Source organism: Ovis canadensis, chromosome 1 (genome assembly GCF_042477335.2).
Source record: "Ovis canadensis isolate MfBH-ARS-UI-01 breed Bighorn chromosome 1, ARS-UI_OviCan_v2, whole genome shotgun sequence".
NCBI classification, from domain to species: domain Eukaryota; kingdom Metazoa; phylum Chordata; class Mammalia; order Artiodactyla; family Bovidae; genus Ovis; species Ovis canadensis.
This window is the reverse complement of record NC_091245.1, coordinates 100,332,501-100,353,675: the sequence shown is the minus strand read 5'-3', so window position 1 is coordinate 100,353,675 and position 21,175 is coordinate 100,332,501. Positions and strand designations below refer to the sequence as shown.

The window sequence follows — 21,175 nt, the reverse complement described above, 5'->3', positions numbered from 1 at the left end:
ATATGAGGAGACAGTGTGATAGCAAATGTGGGAAAATGGTAACTGTGCACTTAGGTACAAAATATACGATATTAGTATTCTTGCAACTTTATAGTATACTACAAAAGGTTTTTGTTTTTAATGAATTTTTTGAAACTCGAGTTCCAGATTCTCCTTGGATGAAAACTCTGTAAGACTCTGGGTTTGTAACATGCCAGGAGAAAAGAGTGGGGATGCTAGCTGACCATCCCAGGCTGTTCATGGTATCTCACCTCTAACAGTCAGCCTGAGGTCAAGGACCCCTAGGCCCTGACTTAGTAGCATTCAGAAACACAGTGCAGAAGCTCTTCTGCATTGGACCTTAAAGCAAAAGACAATTCCAATCTTGGTAGAAAGAGGATAACTCCTACGAGTGCAGGAACTAAACCCCAGCCACAGCTATGAAATCACCAAATCCTATCCACTAGACCACCAGTTCTAGATCACCAGGACAGAAATAGTATCGACCTAACAGAAGCAGAAGATATTGAGGAGAGGTGGGAAGAATACACAGAAGAACTGTTCAAAAGAGATCTTCATGACCCAGAAAACCACAATGATATGATCACTCACCTAGAGTCAGACATCCTAGAGTACAAAGTCAAGTAGGCCTTAGGAAGCATCACTAGGAACAAAGCTAGTGGAAGTGATGTAATTCCAGCTGAACTATTTCATATCCTAGAAGATGATGCTGTTAAAGTGCTGCACTCAATATGTCAGCAAATTTGGAAAACTCGGCAGTGGCCACAGGACTGGAAAAGCTCTGTTTTCATTCCAGTCCCAAAGAAAGGCAATACCAAAGAATGTTCAAACTACTGGACAATTGCACTCATCTCACACACTAGCAAAGTAATGCTCAAAATTCTCCAACTCAGGCTTCAACAGTACATGAACCAAGAAATATGAGATGTTCAAACTGGATTTAGAAAAAGTAGAGGAAGCAGAGTTCAAATTGCCAACATGTATTGGATCATAGAGAAGAGAGTTCCAGAAAAACATCTACTTCTACTTTCTTGACTACTCCAAAGTCTTTAACTGTGTGGAAAACAACAAACTGCGGAAAATTCTTCAAGAGATGGGAATACCAGACCACCTGACCTGCCTCCTGAGAAATCTGCATGCAGGTCAAGAAGCAACAGAACAGGACGCGGAAAAACAGACTGGTTCCAAATTGGGAAAGGAGTACCTCAAGGCTGTATATTGTCACCCTGCTTATTTAACTTATACGCAGAGTGCATCATGCAAAATGCCGGCTGGATGAAGCACAAGCTGGAATCAAAATTGCCAGGAGAAAGATCAGTAACCTCAGATATGCAGAACCATGAACCGGAGCACGCCAGCCTTCCCTGTCCAGCACGAACTCCCGGGGTTTACCCAAACTCATGTCCATTGAGTTGGTGATGCCAACAAGTCATCTCATCCTCTGTCGTCCCCTCCTCCTCCTGCCCTCAGTCTTTCCCAGCATCAGGGTCTCTTCCAATGAGTCAGCTCTTCGCATCAGGTGGCCAAAGCATTGGAGTTTCAGCTTCAACATCAGTCCTTCCAATGAACACCCAGGACTGATCTCCTTTAGGATGGACTGGTTGGATCTCCTTGCGGTCCAAGGGATTCTCAAGAGTCTTCCCCAACAGCACAGTTCAAAAGCATCAATTCCTCGGCGCTCAGCTTTCTTTATAGTCCAACTCTCACATCCATACATGACTAGTGGAGAAACCATAGCCTTGACTAGACAGACCTTCGTTGGCAAAATAATGTCTCTGCTTTTTAATATGCTGTCTAGGTTGGTCATAACTTTCCTTCCAAGGAGTAAGCGTCTTTTAATGTCATGGCTGCAGTCACCATCTGCAGTGATTTTGGAGCCCCCCCAAAATAAAGTCAGCCACTGTTTGCACTGTTCCCCCGTCTATCTGCCATGAAGTGACGGGACCGGATGCCGTGATCTTAGTTTTCTGAATGTTGAGCTTTAAGTAACTTTTTCACTCTCCTCTTTCACTTTCATCAAGAGGCTCTTTATTTCTTCTTCGCTTTCTGCCATAAGGGTGGTGTCATCTGCATATCTGAGGTTATTGATATTTCTCCTGGCAATCTTGATTCCAGCTAGTGCTGCTTCTTGCCTTAAACAACCATAAAAATGGGCAAAATGTGTGAAGCACCTGGTTATACACACTGGACAGAGGCAGTGCAAGGCTGTGAGTGCCTGAGAGAGAGTTGTGGAAATGACCCGATGGTGGTACAGCAAGCTGGAATTCCAGCAGAGCATGGTGCTCACACAAAGCTAAGGCAGAGGTCAGAGGGCAACTGAAACAACTAGAATCTGTAGAGAACCAGAAAGGAGAGAACAGTTTACAGGCTAGTTTTCAAAAGTCTATATTGGGTCTCCTGCCAGTCATTTGCTGAGTGCTAGGCTGCTCACGGGTGGAGTGCTTATGCGAGGCTTATGGGACGACAGATGCTATTGGGATGAAAACCAGAACAGAGCTTTTAGAAGTCTCTGCTGGCAACACAGGAATTCAGGCCTTGTTAACTCTGTATCACCCTGAGCATTCAGTTGGTACTCCAGAAAGACTGTTTTAGGAGGAAAGACCATACCCTGGTGTAAGGCCTACTCTTGATCCTCCCCCCATAAGTGTAAAACTAAGACCTGACAAGGTTAGCAGTGTTTGGAGGTTGAGTCACATCAAGGAGGGCTTTGGATTTCCACAGATCTACCAACACAATCCATAAATCCAGCCGTACCCAAGTTCAAAGTCATTGGCCAGTAATCAAATTGCTTAGTAGAACAAAAGTTGATACATTTTGGAGAAGATACCAGAATCCAGAGTATCTAGAATGTATCATTCAAAGAGTCCAGTAAACAAAAGTGAAACATGCAAAGAAACAGAAAAATGCTACCTGTTCAACACATAGTTTTAAAAAGAAAAGAAAAAAAAAAAGACAACTCCAAGATGTCTCAGATGTTGGATTTAGCAGACTTTAAAGCAGGGTTGTAGATACTAGCTGAGATTTGGAAAGGAGAAATAGAAGTGGTTGTCATATTCGTTTGGACCCTGGGAAGAGCTCCAGAGGTCTCCAGCACTGTTACCGCTCACAAAGGTACTTTATCTGCTGGTACAGACAGACTCGCAGCAATTCATACTTCCTACCAGATGTCCTCTTACTGTTTCACAGCTCTTGGGCCAGGTAACTGTTTTGTTCTTTGACACACAGCTATAGAAGGACACTTCTATTTTTAGGGTCGGGAGTTTAAAAGCAATAAGAGACTGAGGCAGTTTCTATCTGGCTCTTCTTTGTGGGCTTCAGTTCTCCATTAGGACCTGGAAAGCGTGGGCTCAGGTACCCAGCAAAAACTGTTGAATCTAATCTATTGCAAGTCTCTGTTATTAAGAACACACCAGGGTGCCCCTCGGAGAAGGCAAGGGCACCCCACTCCAGTACTCTTGCCTGGAAAATCCTATGAACGAAGGAGCCTGGTAGGCTGTAGTCCATGGGGTCGCTAAGAGTCGGATACGACTGAGCGACTTCCCTTTCACTTTTCACTTTCATGCATTGGAGAAGGAAATGGTAACCCACTCCAGTGTTGGAGAACCCCAGAGACGGGGGAGCCTGGTGGGCTGCCGTCTATGGGGTCGCACAGAGTCGGACACGACTGAAGTGACTTAGCAGTAGCAGCAGGGTGCCCCTAGGATACACGTTTTAAAAACTCAAACTGTGTAAACTCTAAGGTGACACGGAAAGTGCAATCAAAATGGAAGCAAGAAAGGTAAAAAGGTAAAGTTCAGAGGATGTGTATGAAGAAGAACTTATCTCCTGGCAATAACGTAGAGTCAGGAATGACTTGGTGACTAAACCACACCAACATCATATCATATTACCAAGTAAGTACGTGCGCAAAGTCGCTCGCAGCATTAGAACACGACAATCAACAGTAACACCCGTAGCCAAAAAAAAAAAAAAAAAAGCACTAAAAAAAAAAAAAAATCACCACTGTCCCGATTACAAGAGATCAAACCAATCAATCCTAAAGGAAATCAGTCCTGAACATTTGCTGCCAGAACTGATGCTGAAGCTTCAATAGTTTGGCCACCTGATGCCTACAACTGGTTTACTGGGGAAAAGCCCTAATGCTCAGTTCAGTTCAGTCGCTCAGTCGTGTCCGACTCTTTGCGACCCCGCGAACTGCAGCACGCCAGGCCTCCCTGTCCATCACCAGCTCCCGGAGTTCACTCAAACTCATGTCGATCGAGTCGGTGATGCCATCCAGCCATCTCATCCTCTGTCGTCCCCTTCTCCTCCTGCCCCCAATCCCTCCCAGCATGGCTTTTCCAATGAGTCGACTCTTCGCATGAGGTGGCCAAAGCATTGGAGTTTCAGCTTTAGCATCAGTCCTTCCAAAGAACACCCGGGACTGATCTCCTTTAGGATGGACTGGTAGGATCTCCTTGCAGTCCAAGGGACTCGCAAGAGTCTTCTCCAACACCACACTTCGAAAGCATCGATTCTTCAGCGCTCAGCTTTCTTCACAGACCAACTCTCACACCCATACATGACCACTGGGAAAACCAGAGCCTTGACTAGACGGATCTTAGTCCGCAAAGTAATGTCTCTGCTTTTGAATATGCTATCTAGGTTGGTCATAACTTTCCTTCCAAGGAGCAAGCAATTTCATGGCTGCAATCACCATCTGCAGTGATTTTGGAGCCCAGAAAAATAAAGCCTGACGCTGTCTCCACTGATTCCCCACCTATTTCCCACGACGTGATGGGACCAGATGCCATGAACTTCGTTTTCTGAATGTTGTTGAGTTTTTCTAAGCCCACTTTTTCACTCTCCTCTTTCACTTTCATCAAGAGGCTCTTTAGTTCCTCTTCACTCTCTGCCATAAGGGTGGTGTCATCTGCGTATCTGAGATTATTGATATTTCTCCCGGCGATCTTGATTCCGGCTTGTGCTTCCTCCAGCCCAGCGTTTCTCATGATGTACTACTCTGCATAGAAGTTAAACAAGCATAGTTTTATACCATCACCGATTCAAACACGTGAATTTCACTAACGTCAGGGTGACGGAGAACTGCTAAAAAACCTAGCGCAAAATCTGCCGGAGATCAGACAAATCGGTAAAATTTAGCCTATAGTTCGCCTAGATAACTCTGCAGTTTCTCAGTAACTCTGAGGAAATCATGCGGAAAACACGTCGAAAGCTGAACGTCCAAGGGTCATGTAAGAACAGCGTTGGGGCACATTTAGACCAAAGCTCCAACCCCAACCAGCCAGCCCTAGCAAAAAACTCTACTTCAACAGTCACTAGAGAGAACAAACAGACGACTGCTTGTTTTCTTGAAGTGAGTACCAGCTCACAGGCGAAAGCCACCAACGTATTACTTCAGTGGTACAGTACGACTTCACAACGTTGAACGTAACCGTAGTCTTCTTTTGCAACAAACAGAGCACAGGGGAAAGCGCGAACGCAGTCCCCCACTACCACAAATTATGCAGTCGAGTTTCCCACATTTGGGGAAATCGCAGGGGTCAGCACATCCGGAGTGCAATGGATAAGCCTCGCCCTGGGAAAACCACCTTCGTGATCATGGTATCTCCCCTGCCAGGTAAGTATGAGTTGCTTGGCTTCCGCCCCACCGCAACCTCACACGCCCTACACCGTACACACACGCTCACTTTCCTCCCACCCATCCCCGAGCCTTCTTGGCCCTTCCACACAGCGGATCCACGCACTTTCAAGCAAAAACTCCTCAGTTCTCTCCCACGCCACGGGAGACCATATCGTGTTTCAGCACCAGATGACGGACCAGCAGCCCCTGCGCTCGGATATCTACATACGACACGCCCCGTCCGTGACGTCACGGGGATCCCTCCAGCCCACGCCCCGCCCTAGCCCCCGCCTCCCTCCTCCCACGCCGTCCGGCCGGACCAACCGGCCGCCGGGCGCCCTCCGGGGGAAGCGACGTCCGCCCCCCGCCCCTGTTCTCCCACCCGCTACGTTTGGGACCCGGCGCGCTCGCCTGCCTGCCTAACTTTTGTCCTGCCCAGCCCCGGTCTGGCGGTCGGCTGAAACCTGTGCATCCTTTTGCAAATAACGGCGTTCAGTGGGGAGAACAGAACATTTAGCAGTCCAGGGGAAACCGGTTCCTTTCAAATCCAGTTGTCTTTGTGACGTAGTATTGTGTGTATGTCTAGTAAAACGCATTAGGCGTCACGACTGGCCGTGAACTCAGTTCCATTCGTGAAAATTGGGTCATTCATCAGAAATTTCATTCATTTTATTTCCAGCTTCAGGTGTGGTTTTGACACTGAACAGATTTTAACACCTGTCTGTATCCTCTGTCTTATTGAGACAGGCTGGGACCTGGGACCTTTTGCTGCAGTGTTTGCACCTGGACACACTGAGGCAGGAATTCGATGGGCCCCAGGGTGAGCAGCTGCAATCTATCCCCTGTAGACAGTTAACTCCAGTCTAAGAGCAGGGACTTCTCTAGTGATCCAGGGACTAACTCCATACTCCGGTTCAATCTCTGGTTAAGGAACTAGATCCCACATGGGACAACTAAGAGTTTTCATGCTGCAACTAAAGATCCTTCATGCCTAATAAATAAATATTTTGTATAAAGATAAGATGCTCCAAGATAAGGATATTAGGAGGAGCAAGGAGGAGCTGAGTCCTTATTGGATAGAAGATAGAGACCACCTATTTTGCATTCTTGAGGTCCAGGAGACCTTCACAGACTACACATGCTCAGAAAAGTTCCTCCCAGGTTAAAAAGGAGGGGAGGAGCCACCCCGTGATTGTTGGTGTCAACCTCCCAGGAGGCCTCTGTGCTACAACCCTTCTTAGCAAAAAATTTCACATGCATGTCAGGAAGGGCCCCCAGGAGAGGTCAGGTGTGGAAAAAGAGATGAGAAAATTGGCCAAAATGGAAGAAATGCTCTATATAAGTGATTTGAATCGCCTGCCTGATGCACTGCTCCTCATTAAGGAGGACACCCACACCCTTTCCGAGTGTGCATCTCTGCCTTACTTCTGTCTTAAATAAGCTGTGTATCTACGTGCTCCCTGACTTGTGTTGTGGCTCTGATAATAAACTTTGTACCTACTTTTACAGCTGTCGCCTCTTTAAGAAATTCATTTTTCAGTAGAGGCAAGAGCCAGGCCAACCGTGCTTCTAGCCCTAGCTCCTGATGGAATGGTGGCTAGGATTCCTGGTTTTCACACAGGCTACCCTGGTTCAATTCCTGGTCAGGGAACAAAGATCTTGCTTCAAGCCACCACTCACTGCTTCAAGTCACCACTCACTGCTTGTGTCCTCGAGATCAAAATGTCTCCTCCAGCAACACAATGCAAAGAAACAATAGGGACTAAAAACAACTGCATGTATGCAGTTGGACAAAATTATGGACAAGATACAAAAAGACCAAAAATTCAAGTGTCATCTATGAAGAGCTGGTGGCAGAAAGAGGATCAGTTCCGTTCGGTTCAGTCGCTCAGTCGTGTCCGACTCTTTGCGACCCCATGGACTGCAGCACGCCGGGCTTCCCTGTCCGTCACCAACTCCCGGAGCTTACTCAGACTCATGTCCATTGAGTCGGTGATGCCATCCAACCATATCATTCTCTGTCACCCCCTTCTCCACCTGCCTTCAATCATTCCCAGCATCCGGGTCTTTTCAAATGAGTCAGTTCTTCGCATCAGGTGGCCAAAGTATTGGAGCTTCAGCTTCAGCATCAGTCCTTCCAAAGAATATTCAGGGCTGATTTCGTTTAGGATAGACTGGTTGGATCTCCTTGCTGTCCAAGGGACTCTAAAGAGTCATCTCCAACACCACAGTTCAAAAGCTGAGAGCAAGAGCAGAATACTGCACGTTGCCCCTGCACACACCACCACCAAACTCACAGGCACACCACCTAAGTCACCTTTAAAGCCTGACCCCTCTGTAACAGGAGGGAAAGGGGCAGGGCACAACTTTTGAAATAATGACATAGCCCAAGAACACAACACAAACCGGTTTTAGACTCAAATGGGACCAAGATGGCAGACAAGACTAGACCTTGGTCCTCAGTCGGCAAGTGAAATGACACATCCAGAGGTGCCGTGACAGTTCCAAGGCACTGTTAAAACACCAAGGAGTGGGCGGTGGCCCAAATCCTGGAAATCCCCACCCCGTTCCCAAAAACAGTTGGAATAATCCTCCCACTCCTTAGCATACAAAATTACCCAGCTTATAAAAACTAACCATGCCACCCTTCCCGACCCCACTCTTCTTCTGCCATGGCCCACACACTGTCTGTGGAGTGTGCTTGCTTCTCTTGCGTCTGAATAAATCTACTTCTTACCTATCACTTTGTCTCTCACTGAATTCTTTCTGTGGAGACATCAAGAACCTGACCAGGTACCGTGGGTTTTGGCTGGGTTTGAGTCCCAAAGCAAAAACAACACCCAGTTGTGGATGTCACTACTGTTGGAAGTAAAGTCCAATGCTGTAAAGAGCAATACTGCACAGGAACCTGGAATGTTAGGTCTATGAATCAAGGCAAATTGGAAGCGGTCAAACAGGAGATGGCAAGCGTGAACATTGACATTTTAGGAGTCAGCAAACTAAAATGGACTGGAGCGGGTAAATTTAACTCGGATGAGCATTGTATCTACTGCTGTGGGCAAGAATCCCTTAGAAGAAATGGAATAGCCATCATAGTCAATAAAAGAGTCCGAAATGCAGCACTTGGATGCAATCTCAAAAACGACAGAATGGTCTCTGTTCGTTTCCGAGGCAAACCATTCAATATCACAGTAATCCATGTCTATGCCCCAATCAGTAATGCTGAAGATATTTCATATGTGAGCAAGGAAACCTCCCCTCGTTGGAGAGACAGAGCAGGATGTTCCGCTTTCACTTTCAATGACCTAGATCCTCGATCTGCATCCTGTGTGCTTTCTGGTTAGTTTTCTTTGGACCTACCCTTAAGCATCACCCCACTCCCAGGCCCACTCCCAGCACCTCCTCCGATCTCAGAGGCTTCTTGGGGCTGAGCGGATCTGAGGGGAGTGCCGTCCCCGAGGCAGCCACGAGGGGGACGACAGTCCATCCCGCCATGGCCCTGCCTTTTCTGTTTAGCCCAGTGGTTTCTATTTGCCAGCAGGACTTTGTGAATCAGAAGTAAGCACAACACATCCTGAGAAAGGGGTTGGCAAATAGCCCACTAAACTGCCGACAACTTGGCCTGGTGTTTTCTGCTAAATTGTAGTTCAATGTTTTCAGTTAGGAAGAAAAGGAAAACCACTTTTGACCGAAAAGGGGGGTGGGGGGTGGGGGTGGGGAAAGGTACGAATTCTACTGCCATTTAAGGAGAAGGGATGTTAAGGAGGTTTCCTAGTTTGCCAGACTACTGAAGCCTGTCAGGTGCACCATCGAGGCTGAAACAGAGGTACTGCTTTCTGACTGGGAAGGTAACAGGAGAAGGCCTAGAGAGAAAAGGCAGGGGTGAAGAGAGAACTGGATCCAGAAATGCGAAGAAGAGCCCTGCTTGGGGTGGGAAGGGGTGAGTGGGATGGTATGTAAGCAGTATCTCCAGCGATGCCTAAGGCGTGTAGTAAGCAAGGCAGCTGACCACGCAAGAAATGAAGCCTCTGAAAGCAGAACACTGGTGGCGAAACCGGCTAGTGGCAGCCTCGCACAAGACAGGCCGACCGAGAAGTCCGTCACGGGGCGCCTCCTGCATCCGACTTCGCGTGTTTGGCCCAGGTAAGGGCCTCTCTGGTTGGATCCTGCGCCCCCAGGCAAGTCGAGATGAGCGAGCCTGCCATGAAATCAGCAGTACGTCAGACATCCGCACCCACGCGTAGCCCTGGGAGGGCTCCTGTTGCCACAAGACGGGAAAACAAGCACATGTTTCCGAACCGGCGAAAGACCACTCTTCCTACTTCTTCCTCAAGCGCGACTGCGGCTGCTGGCGTCACTCTAAACCTTTGCCCCACGCTTCTGCCGGAGTTTTACAGAACGGAGACGGGCAAGCACTCTCAGCGCTCACTTCGGGATCCGAGCTCAACAACAGAGCAACAGTGATTTTTAGGACGCATCTGCTTGCTCCGGACTTCGCCTGACTGACTGCGCAAACTCCGCAAGCCGGTCATATGCAGCTGGCTATGACGCCGCCTCCTTCCCAGCTTCTGTTTTTCTACACAGACAAACCAGGGGAAAGCGCGAACGCAGTCCCCCACTACCACAAATTATGCAGTCGAGTTTCCCACATTTGGGGAAATCGCAGGGGTCAGCACATCCGGAGTGCAATGGATAAGCCTCGCCCTGGGAAAACCACCTTCGTGATCATGGTATCTCCCCTGCCAGGTAAGTATGAGTTGCTTGGCTTCCGCCCCACCGCAACCTCACACGCCCTACACCGTACACACACGCTCACTTTCCTCCCACCCATCCCCGAGCCTTCTTGGCCCTTCCACACAGCGGATCCACGCACTTTCAAGCAAAAACTCCTCAGTTCTCTCCCACGCCACGGGAGACCATATCGTGTTTCAGCACCAGATGACGGACCAGCAGCCCCTGCGCTCGGATATCTACATACGACACGCCCCGTCCGTGACGTCACGGGGATCCCTCCAGCCCACGCCCCGCCCTAGCCCCCGCCTCCCTCCTCCCACGCCGTCCGGCCGGACCGTCCGGCCGGACCAACCGGCCGCCGGGCGCCCTCCGGGGGAAGCGACGTCCGCCCCCCGCCCCTGTTCTCCCACCCGCTACGTTTGGGACCCGGCGCGCTCGCCTGCCTGCCTAACTTTTGTCCTGCCCAGCCCCGGTCTGGCGGTCGGCTGAAACCTGTGCATCTTTTTGCAAATAACGGCGTTCAGTGGGGAGAACAGAACATTTAGCAGTCCAGGGGAAACCGGTTCCTTTCAAATCCAGTTGTCTTTGTGACGTAGTATTGTGTGTATGTCTAGTAAAACGCATTAGGCGTCACGACTGGCCGTGAACTCAGTTCCCTTCGTGAAAATTGGGTCATTCATCAGAAATTTCATTCATTTTATTTCCAGCTTCAGGTGTGGTTTTGACACTGAACAGATTTTAACACCTGTCTGTATCCTCTGTCTTATTGAGACAGGCTGGGACCTGGGACCCTTTGCTGCAAGTGTTTGCACCTGGACACACTGAGGCAGAAATTCCATGCGCCCCACCTGAGCAGCTGGAATCTGTCTCCTGTGGACAGATACTCCAGCCTAAGGACAGGGGCTTCCCTAGTGGTCCACTGGCTAAGTTTCCACACTTCCCAATGCCTGGGGCCGGAGCTGGATCCCTGGTCAAGGATCTAGATCCCACCTGGGACAACTAAGAGTTTTCATGCTGCAACTAAATATCTGCTGCTACTGCTGCTAAGTCGCTTCAGTCATGTCCGACTCTGTGCGACCCCATAGACGGCAGCCTGCCAGGCTCCCGTGTCCCTGGGATGCTCCAGGCAAGAACTCTGGAGTGGGTTGCCATTTCCTTCTCCAATGCATGAAAGTGAAAAGTGAAAGGGAAGCCGCTCAGTCGTGTCCGACTCTTCGCGACCCCCTGGACTGCAGCCTACCAGGCTCCCTCCATCCGTGGGATTTTCAAGGCAAGAGTACCGGAGTGGGTTGCCATTGCCTTCTCCAACTAAATATCCCATGTATCTAAAAAAAAAAAATTTTTTTTAAAGCTTCTTTAAGATAAGGATATCAAGGAGGAGCAAGGAAGAGCTGAGTCCCGCTTGGATAGAAATAAAGAGACCACATATTTCGTATTTTTGAGGTCAAAGAGATCTTTGCAGACTACCCATGCGTACAAAGCTTTTTCCTGGGTCAGAAAGGAGGTAGACGGAGCCACCCCTTAATAGGTGGTGTTAACCTCCCCCTAGGCCTCTGCGCTGTTGGACACGACTGAGCGACTTCACTTTGACTTTTCACTTTCATGCACTGGAGAAGGAAATGGCAACCCACTCCAGTATTCTTGCCTAGAGAATCCCAGGGATGGGGGAGCCCGGTGGGATCGCACAGAGTCGGACACGACTGAAGCGACTTAGCAGCAGCAGCAGCAGCAGCAGCAGCAGCAGCAGCAGCAGCAGGCCTCTGCGCTACAATCCTTCTTGGCAAAAAGATGCACATGCACGTCAGGAAGAGCCCAAGGACAGGTCAGGTGTGGAAAAAGAAATGAGATACTCATCCAAAGGTAAGCAAAGACCCGGAAGAAAGGTCCTATATAAGTGATTTGAATCACCTCTCTGATGCACTCCTTCTCGTTAAGGAGGACACACACACCCTTCCTCTCTGAGTGTATATCTCTGCCTTGCTTCTGTCTTAAATAAACTGTGTATCTGTGTGCTCTCCCAACTTGTGCTGTGGCTCTAATAATAAACTTTGTACCTGTCTTTTCAGCTTTTGTCGCTTTAAGAAATTCAGTTTTCAGTGAAGGCGCTAGTCAGGCCAAGTTTGCTTCTAGCCCTAGCTCTTGATGGACCGGTGGCTAGGATTCCTGGTTTTCACACGGGCTACCCTGGTCCAACTGTTGGACAGGCAACAAAGATCTTGCTTCAGGCCACCACTCACTGCTGTGTTCTTGAGATCCAAATGTCTTCTCCAGCAACAAAATACAAAGAAACAATAGGGGACAAAAAATAACTGCATGTATGCCGTGGTGGAAATTGTGGACAACAAGATACAAAAAGACCAAAATCCCAACTGTCATCTCTGAAGAGCTGGTGCCAGAAACAGGGTCCCCGGAGCAAAAGCAGGGTACTGTACATTCCCCCTGCACACGACACCAGGAAACACGCAGGCAAACCGCCTGAGCCAGTCCTATAACCTGACCCCTCCACCCACCCCTATCCTCACCCTGTGGAAGGAACCAGCACACCACCCCTCCACCCCTCCACCCCCCCACCCCCAGGGCAAACAAGGGAACCTGTTACTTGTTTTGCTGCAGCAGGGATCCCAGTAAAGCCTTACCTGAGTTTCTAGTCTGTCCTCTTATCCATTTCTATCGATTAAGGAAGGCTAAGGGGGTGGTTTAGTCGCTAACTCGTGTCTGACTCTTGTGACCCCGTGGACTGTAGCCTGCCAGGCTCCTCTGTCCATGGAATTCTCCAGGCAAGAATACTGGAGAGGGTTGCCATTTCCTTCTCCAGGGGATCTTGCCCACCCAGGAATCGAACCCGGGTCTCCTAAGAACCCTTGATAAATAGATAAGCTGAAAGCCATCAAACAGCCAGTCTGGACTGGTTGATCTGATGAAGATGACTAATCAGGTAAATATTTTTGGCTATGTGTGGATGCTCCAAAACTTCTTGAATGTTTAGTAGTGAAATGAATGTGGCCAATTTCCATGTGTCATACCTGCCAGAGTCCTCCCTTTGACACCTCTGAGATAGCTAAGCCTAATGGAACTACTTTCTTCATCAGGATTTCTCAATTTCACATACCACCCTTTTCCTTGGCTTCTAATTATTTTTTTCTTCCGTAATTATTTATTCATTTTATGTTTGACTGCTGGGTCTCGCTGCTGCGCATAGGCATCTCTCTAGTCGTGGCAATCAGGGGCTCCTCTGTAGTTGCAATGCTCCGGCTCCTCTTTGCGGTAACGTCTCTTGCTACAGGGCACAGGCTCTAGGCTAGCGGGCTCCGTAGGTGTGGCACCCAACACATGGAACATTCCCTTACAAGAGATGAAACCTTCCCTTACAAGAGATGAAACCTGTGTCCCCGCATCGGTCGGCAGATTCTTAACTATAATTATTATGATTAATTATTCTTAAAATAACACATTTTCTCTTTCACACAGTATTAACAGCTGAAGGTCAACTTAAGATAATGATTGTGAGCAGCATATAAATATGTAATCAGCTACCTGATAGTGAAGGAAAGCCAAAAGTCTGAGGACAGCAAAAATAGCCCCATAGATATTTCGCCTTTACTTTGCCTCCCAGCCCAGGCCAAAAGAAAAGAATAAGTATCACCATCACATTAGCCATAACCAAGTGGTTTTAAATGTTTGACAAAATGAGGAATAACATGTGTAAAGTACAAAGAGCATACGCTTCCAAAACGATTACCGGTGTACACCAACCGGAATAACTAGTGAAGCATCACCAAAGATCTAAGGTATGATGAATCACCAGACCACGAAAGGCTTCCTCATGAGGTGCGTGAAAGAGCTCAGAGTAATCACATACACACACACCCCTCCGAAGAACTGGGTTTGTTTTTTTGGGAAGGAGGGGTATTGGGCCTGGCTTCTTTCACTCAGCGTAACGTCTATGAGATTTAACCGTAGTTTTCGGGTAGTTCTTTGTCTCTGTGTGTGTTCCTTGGAAGAATATATCTCAGTATACTTATCCAGTTGAGGATGTTCTGAAATGGCACGATACGAACATTCTTGTATGACTTTTCGAGGACATACACATTTCTCTAGGGCGGCCCATTCCAATAAAATAATGCCAGGGTTGGCCTTTAGAATAAAGCTTTTAGGGTTTTCTCCCCAACAAAGTGGGTTGATTCAGAAGTAGCAGGGGAATCACAAAGCAGGACAAGCGAACTACGGCGAAAGCACAGGCAAATTGCACACATAGGAGAAGGAACGTTCTTCGAGAGAGAAAGAGAAAGAAGCCGAGAGGACTTGTTTTGAACCAAAGGACACTGGCGAAAAGGGAAAGATCAGGGTGGTGACGGTTTCTCATTGGCCGAGTTGCTGATATCTTGCAGGAGATACAAGGTACATCTTTTTCTGTCCGGGCCTATAGCTGATTGTTCTTTCCTATTGATGATTCTTCTGTTTAGGTCTATGATTGACCATTCTTCCTGTATTTGAACTTGAGTGGTAATCCACGAGAGCTCCCACTTCTGGTCTCCTGACTCAGTTTTAGTGAGGTTTCCCTTTATTAGCATTACACCGGTCACCTGGAATTTAAAGTTTTCAATTACAACCTATTTAAAAAGTTTGTGAGACTGACTGCGTTAAAAAGGAAAAAAAAAAAAACTCATCATCACCACGTGTGACACTAGAAACAGTACAAGTGTTCAGTAGTTACCTGTGACTTGTACCTGTCGCATTGGACAGCAGAGGTCACATATATAGCAGAGACAAAAGTACGATTTCTGGGCCACGGCACGTGATAGTGTATGTACGACCCTTAGCTGATGCTGCCAGATTCCTCTCCAACTTTGTTGACCTTACTAACACTCCTTTTAGAAACGAAAAAGAATTTACAGTGCTCTCCGTCCTGTGAAATTTTGGTGTTGTTTGCCTTTTTTACTTTTCTTTCTTGAGTTTATTGAGGTGTAATCTACATAGTAAAGTCTGCCAACATTAGACTATCTTACACTCTTTACTATGATATCATATCTCTGCAAAGCTGGATTTTGGTAGTTGCTATGATAGAAAGCAAGTGCCATGCAAAAAAATGGATGCCTAATAAGAAATAAGGTGACGCTTCGAAAAAGTTTGAGAAGCTGTGCCGCGCAAAACATTAAGGTTATGATTCTGACGTGTCAGAGCACTAAAAACAACAAACCACTGCACCGAACTTTCGTCGGGGGAGCACATAGTAACATGCCCGGCATCAGCCATATACGAACAAGCTATAGAAATATCTGTAAACGACAACAGCATTCCCCAACTGAAGCGGTATTTCTGCTGTCAGCCAATCTACCAGGAAATTAGGGCAAACGGGAAGGACAAAGAGAGAACAAACTTGCAGCCAACGAAAGATGATTCATTCGTTAACTCAATTTAATATAGTCAAAGGATTAAGGTTAACTATAGATCATGAATCTGTCATTTAAGCAGACACGTGCTGGAACATGAGACTGTTGGAACCATATATTGGTGTATATATGGAATCATATATTACGGGACACCTAAAAATATACGCCAAACACTGTAGGGGGAATGATTGAGTCCTCTGGTGTCTAGAAATACCCTTTAAAGATATTAGTATATTCAGTATACTTCAAGAGATAAATTTAAACTTTTAGAAGTTTAAATACCCATTGGCTATGTTGGCTTATCTGAGCAGTACAACCAGCATGGGAAACTTAGGAAGTCCAATGTAATTCAGATGTACAATTTTCAACCTAAATAAACCCAAGACTTAAATACTAAAACATTATACCACCATTATTTTCTACACCTTTATAAGATAACCTGAAAATACATATAGAGTTGGTGTTAGACCAAAATGAGAAAAACAATGTAATTTTTCTGAGTCGCTTCCATTTAAAAAAAAAAAAAAAGAGTAAACGTTTTGAAGGCCATTATGTAAATTATTTAAGTTGTTTAAAAATATTAAGAATAATCTGTTATCAGTTTCATTCCTTCATGGTTGCTGTTCCAAGTAATCAAGACCATTTACTCAATCTACAGTTAAATGTTTTTTTTTTTTTCCCTTGTCACAAATTTAGCAACAAAATTTTCCTTATATAAATACCACATGGAAGCATAAACAGTAGAGTATTTTCCCCAGAAATTCTTCATTTTTTAATTTTACATTTATGGAACCGATTATCACTTTCCTTAAGAGGAGTGACACCTTTAAATTTTGAGAGGCCTAACTTGTCTGTTCTCCCCAGAGTGAGAGAAAGTGTATTGACTTGTTTCTGAGAAAATGTATTTAAACAGGGGGAAAAAATGCTTCAAAGCAGTGGGCCTTGCTTGACTGCCCTGGGGGTACAGTGGATAGGAATCTGCCTGCTGCCAGTGGAGGGGAAACAGGTCCGACCCCTGGTCTGGGAAGACTCCACATGCCGCAGAGCAAGTAAAACCCTCGAGCCACCGCTCCCAAGCCTGTGTGCTGCCACTACTGAAGCCCATGCACCTAGACTCTGTGCTCTGAAACAGGAGAAGCCACCGCAACGAGAAGCCTGCACACTCCAACTAGAGAGAACCCACACAAAGCAACTAATACAGGGCAGCCGAAAATAAATAAAATAAATAAATTTTTAAAAAAATTAGCGAGCCTTATTTATGGTGAAAGCAGAGTCAATGATGTTTATCAACAACACTTACCAGTGTGGGAAACAAAATGGAATACAATTAAGCGGTATTGGAGGAATCTCACTGAGGAAAATAGGAATTCTGTAACACACTTATGTGTTCCCAGTGTATAAAACTGTGCTTGGAGTCGTTGCCTGTCGTTCCTTTTTCTTGAGGGCTGAGCTTGCTTATAGTTCTGGAAGTATTCAATCTTGATTTGCAGGCTAAGTGCTCACGTTGCTGACTTCATTGCTTCTTTGCAAAGATATAAATGTCTTTTCCTCTGCATTCTGTAGTCTGATTTCAACCATCCTTACCTCACTTGTTGAATGTTTTCAGCTATTTAGAAGCTTTCATATACCAGTGAAAGAAACTGTCTGTTCCATGCTAAAAATTCAGTATCCTTCCTGTGTTAATCTCTTTTATTAATCTTGAGTTTCTCATGAGGGAACGATTGCATAGTAAGATCATCCTTACTGTAGAGACGACACTTGCTCAGTGCTTGACTAGGATAGACTGGGCCCACGTGGATTTGACCAAACAGTGGAAAGAGGAGAAGTGGACAACTTCTCACTGGGGCCGTGTCACACCCCAGGAAATACCAGAATCATCAAGACAAGCAGCAATGAAAAAAAGCCTCAAGGTCCAGCGTAACTGTCATCTTCTACCTCACAGGGAACGGACCCTTGTCAACCACCACTCAGTGTGGATTATCCCCAGGAGTTTACTTCCTAAAATGAGACCAGATTCCCACACTGATAGGAGAAATTGCGCGTATGCGCGCTGAATTCCTTCAGTCGTGTCCAGACCCTGTGCAACCCTATGGACGGTACCCTGCCAGGCTCCTCTGTCGGATGGGATTCTCCAGGCAAGAATACTGGAGTGGGTTGCCGTGCCCTACTCCAGGGGATCTTCCTGACCCAGGGATCGCACACCGTGTAACTTACATCTTCCGCAATGGCAGGCAGGTTCTTTACCACTAGCGAGCGCCATCTTATCAGTGATGAACAAATCAGAGAGAGAACATTATATGTCCCCAAACCACACGGTACAAAAACGTCAAAACGCACAGTCTCTGCACATAAGATTTAGTAGAAGAACAGTGCAAACTGGAGCCAATAGCTCTAAGGGTCCAGGTCTGAAGCAGGAGCCTGTGAGGGGCAGGATTCCGTGGGCTCTCACGACATGTGAGTTAGCCCATGTGATGGGCTAACTTTTATCAGTTCAGTTCAGTTCAGTTCAGTTCAGTTCAGTTCAGAGGCTCGGTCGTGTCCGACTCTTCCAAAAAATAACCAAACCAAAAAACTGTCAAGGAATAGAGTAAATGGGGTGGTAACACCCCACTTTATAGGAGGAGGGACAGGCATCACATTTTTTTTCCTCAAGTTAAAAGTGTAACCAAAGTTTGTAAATAAAAGAAGGAAGGGGAGGAGGAAAAAGGCTCTGGGATCAGTGAGAGTTTTCTCTTTGGATAAGTTGCTCGGCAGAAAGGGGTCATCCTGGCCGTCTTCTCTGGACCCGGTTGACCAGGTCACCGGACAAAACAATGGACGGTTACTGGAGGACTTTAAAAGTGGTCAGTGACTAACTCGCCACCATAAGCAGTAGAGTACCTCTGTGTAATGCCACAGCGTCCCTCTATTGTCTTTTCCCCTTAGTTGGGTCAGGAGGCCACTGCTCCCTTTGTTAGTTAAGAGACTCGTAGAGAGATGTATAGAAAGATTGTTGTGTTGCCAAAGTAATTGAAGAAAGGGACACCGAACGACTGGAAAATAATTTGAAATACGACTCAGTCCCACTTCTGTGGAAGGCAAATTTGCAGGATTTACCAACTTGAGAAGCATATAAACACTAAAGGTAGCAACTGCACTTCCAGGTTTCTACACTGTGGAAATAAACACCTGCACAAATGGTCAGAAGTGTGAGTACAATAACGATGGTTGCGGCGTATCTGTCATCATAAAACCACGTAAACCAAATAATGCATGAACCATGTAGGAAATGCCTTTCTAAAAAATAATGCAGAGGCTGATGATGACGGTGGGTTCACTGATAACATTGTTGACAGAACAATTGCTAAGTGCTGGCCTCCTTTTACAGGTGAAAAACCTGGGGCACATAAGGTATAACTTACTTGTCTAAGTCTATGTACTTGGCAGAATAAAGACTTGACCCCACCAGAAACTGGATCCCTTGATCTCTCTCAGGAGAGGGAGATACTCATGCCTTCGGCAAGTATGAGTGAACAGGAACGCACTTGCACTTGCAGAGTATAGGGCTGCAAAGGCGAGGTGGCCCAGACTGGCAGCAGTCCGGAGGTGACTAGGACCCCGAATGCAGGGGAGCATATGTTTGTGTCCAGGTAAGAATCGGCGTGGAACCGCTTGAATGGTCGTCAGCACGGAAAACCTTGAATGGGTTCTAAAACCTCGGCCGCCCGTCCCTGGGTGGGCTCGAACCACCAACCTTTCGGTTAACAGCCGAACGCGCTAACCGATTGCGCCACAGAGACAGCACCACACGGGGTCCCTCGACTCTTTGTGCCAAGACGTGCCAAGAAGTCCCAAGACGTGCCTCCTGCTCCGCAGAGAAACGGTGCCGGTTCCAAAGCCGCGGGAAAACGGAAAGATGAGAACGGTGAATAACACCGGACCTGAGACTGGGTCAAGGCCAGGAGAAGACTACGCCAAACACCATTATCCTAGGACAGCCACCCAAGCAGACAATTCCGGAACGCTCTTGAGAATACTCCCCCTCCCTTTGATGCATCTCCCACCTGGTCCACTCATCCTCCCACCAGAGGAAAGAAGCCTTCCCCTTTGTGTTCTGGGCACAGAGAGCCAGGCAAGAGCCAAAGGGGCAGCTGCACTTCCCCCATGGGTCTTCCCAAGGTAGGTGGTTCTAGCGCTCAGGCTGACCCAAGACCCCACTGTCCACCAAGACGACCCCGAGGAGTCCAGATAGCAGACGGTCCCGGGGGTGGGTGGGGGTGGGTGGGGTGGGGTGGTGGGGTAATCCTACAAGCGCAGAGCGTGCCTGGGCTGCACTTCCTGGAGATCCGAACCAAACTCCCCCGGAAGCTTCTCTGCATCCTAAAGAGAACGGATTTCAGGTTTCCATGGAGAGAGTGACAAAGCAAACGTGGGAAAATGTGAACTGTGCAGCTGAGTACAGAATACACGATGTTACTATTCTTGTAACTTGGATGTATGTTTTGGAGGGTTTGGGGTTTGGTTTTGAATGAACCTTTGGAACTCGAGTCCCTGATTCTCTTTGCATGAAAACTCTGTAAGGAAGACTCTGGGTTTCTAACAAGCAAAGAGAAAAGAGTGGAGAGGAGAGCTGGGCAGCCCAGGCTGTTCACTGCATCCGGGGAGTCTCCTCCAGCTTGCCTGATGTCAAGGACCCTGAGGCCGGGACTCAGTGCAGACGCTCTTCTGCATTGGACCTTGAAGCAAAAGACAATTCTGATCTGGACAGGAAGGCTCCGAGGAGTGGAGAAGAAAAGAGCTTTCCCTGACCGGGAATCGAACCCGGGCCGCGGCGGTGAAAGCGCCGAATCCTAGCCACTAGACCACCAGGGAACCACACAGAAAAACGGACTTGGCCGTCCAGGTGAAAATTGAGGGTGGAAAGATGAACCCAGAGATGCAGAGAACAGGAAAGGGAATGTCCCAGCGCCCCCATGGCTGTATGCAGCTGTGCAAGGCTCCCAGCCCTTCAAATCCCCGTTCCTGGGCGACGCTTCTCGTTCTGAGACCAGGTCACAAAGTATCCGGTTGGCTCCCTCCTGGTCCAGCTCTAGCGCTGTGTGCTGCCGAGCCCAGGTCATGCTCTCTTTGTGAACCTCGGGTTTTCCCTCGAGTCAGGCGCCGACTTGGCTTTCAGCGAGTGATGAGCGGATCCGTCTACCTCCATATCTCTGACCTGGCTCCGGGGCCTCTCCTGACGACCGCACGGGTACCGGTTCCTTTCCCTCCGCGACCGGCTCAGTTCGTGGAGCCTTAAATTCTTCACTTCCGTGTCTTTGGCTGGAGCCCACGGTGAGACCTTGGTGCGGTCTCTTTTCTTCTACCGGGGAGATAAAACTGCTCCTCTGGTGTTCCGAGGTGGGGGAAAGCGAGTGAGCGTCTCGGGGATCAACTCCATGGTTTTCAGAGA

At 47.5% G+C, this 21,175-nt stretch overlaps 4 non-coding genes across 4 annotated transcripts; all 4 read right to left on the bottom strand.

The window, feature by feature from the left end:
- Positions 1-5,464: 5,464 nt before the first annotated feature.
- On the bottom strand, positions 5,465-5,628 carry LOC138431711 (U1 spliceosomal RNA). The gene has a single exon (XR_011253855.1). It is a non-coding gene; the product is annotated as a U1 spliceosomal RNA (small nuclear RNA).
- A 4,585-nt stretch (positions 5,629-10,213) lies between these two features.
- On the bottom strand, positions 10,214-10,377 carry LOC138431709 (U1 spliceosomal RNA). The gene has a single exon (XR_011253854.1). It is a non-coding gene; the product is annotated as a U1 spliceosomal RNA (small nuclear RNA).
- A 9,075-nt stretch (positions 10,378-19,452) lies between these two features.
- Positions 19,453-19,526, bottom strand: TRNAN-GUU (transfer RNA asparagine (anticodon GUU)). The gene has a single exon. It is a non-coding gene; the product is annotated as a tRNA-Asn (tRNA).
- Positions 19,527-20,526: 1,000 nt separating this feature from the next.
- On the bottom strand, positions 20,527-20,598 carry TRNAE-UUC (transfer RNA glutamic acid (anticodon UUC)). Its single transcript has one exon. It is a non-coding gene; the product is annotated as a tRNA-Glu (tRNA).
- Positions 20,599-21,175: the final 577 nt, after the last annotated feature.